A 4,382-nucleotide genomic window follows, 5' to 3' on the forward strand; every position below is an offset into this window, starting at 1 on the left:
CATTGAAAACAGTACCTGAAGGTGGATATGCACCAAGAATGCGTATAATTCCTAGCAAGATCCTTTTAAGCATTACATTATAGCTTTAAGCTGATTTGTGTTAATATATATCCTGAAATCCTGTTACATATAATTATACCATAAATGGGTAGTGTTGTTGGAAAATGCTATTGCCGCCAAGGCTTACACATGTTCTTTCTTACATCAATATTTTACGTTAATTTATTGGTAACCATATGATTGGTACAAATAGATCAGATCACAAACGTGTTTATGGTTCTTAATTTTGCTGTTATTTTTATTTTAGTAATGTTAAGGTAAACGAGCTCGAAGTATGACTAGCTGTTAAAGTTTTGAGAATCCAAGCCCTGTTTTATGTTCAAATATCAAGCAAAATGATCGTGTATCTTATTTGCCTGTGTTATCATTGCTGTAATACTGTCATGTGACACAGTCGTTTATATAATTGACTCAATACAAAACAGATGTTAGATGAAGCAGGAACTAAATGAAAATAAACAAATAACATATGCCGCGCATCATGTTACATTCGTGATAAAACCGTCTGTTTAATATTTAAGTCATTAAAGAATCTCTATTTTCGCTCACACCAATTGCAATCGTACATGTTTACCATTTTAACAAATTAAAAAATGCATTGTTGTCCTTTTAAGTTTTAAATTATACAGTTTTATTTGTGAAACGTGAACCGTCTTTTTGTTGCCATGGGCGAGGAATTTAACATGCAGGGAAGTAAAGTAAGTGCATTCATTGCAAATGTATTAATATAAATATCACCATTGTCATCCGCATTATACTAATAAATGTTATTGTTAACAAGATTTAATTTTGTATTTATATTAATGATGTTGTACTTTATGTAAAAACAAATGCTATAGCTATGGTCATGGACAAAACATTAAAGTGCACGCTTTTATTGCCAATATGGTCCTTTGTTTGGTTGAAGAGACGTTAGGAAGCAGAGACAGTGTTGGCTCAAAAGGAATCTGGATCCAATACCTTGACACGTTACGAAGATACCCCTTGGTCCTTTAATGTACTCGTTGTATAGAACCAATACAAGCGAGAAAATATTTCATTGTTAATTAAATGTGTCGTTGAGTCAGACACACTCTAACAGTCTCTGAAATCTCCTGTGTCACCAACCATTATTAAGCCAGGTACATCTGAATTGGTATACTAACGCTCGTCTGATTATATTTGAAATATCAATATACATGTATAGCCTTTGTTGCATCGTTGAACATTTATGCCACCGAATGAAGCTTTATTTTCGAACGCAGATAAAATGTTGTGCAGTCTTCAATAAAAATATGTTACTATAAATACTCTGAATATTTCAAACGTTGAAAACATTGTAAAATACAAATTAATATTTGTTGTCAATGAGGAAACGGTAACAAAAGACGTTCTACTAATGTAATATGTAAAAGCATATAGTTTTTTCATAATACAGTAAAATTCATGAAGACAATTATTGTCCCTTTTAACATTCGATCGATGACAGTTTTACTCTTTTTAATGAAGGAACGACGCCACTGTGTTTCGTTCATCCATTTATTCTGGTACATGTGTATGTCATGATCGCACAGAAAATAGAGGTACGGATACATAATCATTCATTTATTTGCTATGTAAGAGACAATCTCATATATATGTTATAAACGTCAAAAAAGCAATAGAAAACGAACTATGATTTGGAAGAACATTATAATAGCCGTTATCTTGCTCGCTCCTGTGCTTGCTATATTATGTTTTATGAATAGAAACGCATGATAGTCCGATTGACTATTGACGCATATTCGACTTATAGTTTAACTAACATATCAGCCTAGATTCGTTGTGGAAATCAATAGTTTTTCGGTTCACATATGTATATACAAACGCAAACGTGAGTGTTGATTGTGATTTTCAACCATTTCTCTCTCCGAAGCAAAGTGAAAATTGCTATGTGCAAATAGCATATAACCGAAACAGCCTGCGAGTAACTCGCAGTCTGTTCAGGTTTTATGCTGTTTGCTGCTCATTAGTATCTAAGCGTTTGAAATGAAGTCTTTAAAACGTGAATCTAGTAAGACAGGTCTTAACTTAAATTGAACTTTCGGAGGGACTACAAATACGTAAAAATACATATCTAAGCTGTAAAGGTTTAAACAAACAGTTTCTGATGTGTGCGAGTTTGAATTAAAGGATTTGAATCCTTAACAAAAGCTGGTGGAGAGCTTTAACCACTATATTGCAAATACTTTTTTTCATCATTGTATCATTTAAGCATTGTGCTTGCAACAGGTCATAACAGAACGCGGAGTTTGTGTTGCTGAATTTAACTGTGATCACTAGGACGATTACCTTTGATTTTTGACGCGCTTTGTTACGATGCAAATCGATCTTATACGAATCCGACTGACATTTGATCACGTGATCGTGTTAATCTTCGATTTGCGTGAAGACTTCCAAAATATCTCACGATAAGAATGTCGCGATTGACACCAAGGTCCGACAACATAGTGATAAAACCACTGCAATTAGTTAACAAATGAGGATATGATTAAATTCATAGAATCAATCGTGATAGTAGAAATCGTGTATTAGATCGACTCCGAAAATTACGCTAAAAGGACACGACTGGCTATACAGGAATCGTCGCGCTGTCTTACGATAGATTACGGTCTGATGTCATGTGCTCGATACTTAATTTGGTATACAAATTATGTGGACGTTCAACTGTTTTAAATGAACCGACGATATTATTGGATCATCAAATACAGAGCACGATTGCATTCATACATTTGCTCTGCTCGAGTAGAGATTAGTTAAACACAACTGTCATGCAAACACGATTTTATTCAAATTATATTTCAATTTGGAAAAGGCAATAACAATACAAAATTGCTTTGGAATATGACCATAGTATGCTTATCACAACATTAAGCGCATTAATATTTAGGGGTTTATAATTATGTCTAAGTGCAAACATAAGTCGGTGTAATTATAAAAAGTATGCATATTTCCATCCAAGTGTTTCTAATGGGAATATGGCGTGGTACTGTCGCACAATTTTAGGCATTACTTAAGAACAGGCTGAAAACTTATGAAACCTGTCAAAAGCAAAACCGAAACAATCATGTTGCTATCGATCTTAAAACTGGGACTCCTTCAAAATAAATTGTGACATTAAGTCGAAGTCTGCTGCTAGGTCGCGCGATATGTTTTTTTTTTAAACAAATGTCTTAATCGTATACATATCAGTGCATAATAGAAGTATAAATAGTCTTGCTCAAATACTGGGATATCCACTATAAAAAAACACCAGAAATAGAATCGGTTCTTTCACACTTTGAAATCAGTTTTCATACGCAAAGAGCTGGAAAAGAGATTTTACTTGTTGCGATATTTATCGTAAATAACATGTTATGTGCCGAATGCATTTGGGGACATCCCAGTGTATAATTTTAGACACACACGTTTTTAATGCTCGTCATTTCGATGATGCGTGTTATGTATTATTTTCTTTTTTGTAGATGAACAAAATAAAATCTTAGCATTTCAGAATATTTTCGAATTGATTTAAGCGTTAGAATTTACAAACTAAATAATAATAAAAAGAATTTAGTTTTCTGGTGAGTCGTTTCGCACACGTTCATGGTTTGTCATCGAATTCCACTCGCGCTGCTGACACATCACGCAATCATTTGGAGCGATACAACCAAGCGGAGCAACATAGGCGTATAATATTCCCTATTTATTTTAGTAATTATGCACGGTCAAGGGAAGAACAGGGTGTTTTGTAAGCAATTTTACTTAATAATGATCAACATACGGCACTTGTTAAACTGCGGGGAATTTCATAACGTATTCAGAAATGCATTTATATGTATTACTATATTCTGTTCTGTTAAAGGTGTGGTTGACGTTTTGAAAAAAACACCTTTACAATACGATCAATTTAATTATAGTTTGTCTCACGTATGTGAAAGAATGTGATGTGTGAAAATTCAGTCTTTGTTTAGAAACTGGTAAATTCACTAAATTACTGTACCTGTGATAAATGGATTGCATGATTTGTATACAGACAGGTAGTGTGCATCTCCTTCGTAAACAGTTTCGTTAAGGTTCATTTTGGCAGTTTTTGTTTTCTTATAAAATATTAATAGATAACGAATAAATGAGAAACGAATAGTTTGCAATAATGATATGAAACAAAAAAGACCTTTTAATCGTAAGAGGTTACCCAATAAATGGAATATTACAACACTCCTTCTACAATATAAATGTATAATACCTTTGTATACTGCTGCGCAAATGTTTACAATAAATGGAATATTACAACACTCCTTGTTCAATATCTCCTTTGTATACTG

Source organism: Dreissena polymorpha, chromosome 12 (genome assembly GCF_020536995.1).
Source record: "Dreissena polymorpha isolate Duluth1 chromosome 12, UMN_Dpol_1.0, whole genome shotgun sequence".
NCBI lineage: Eukaryota > Metazoa > Mollusca > Bivalvia > Myida > Dreissenidae > Dreissena > Dreissena polymorpha.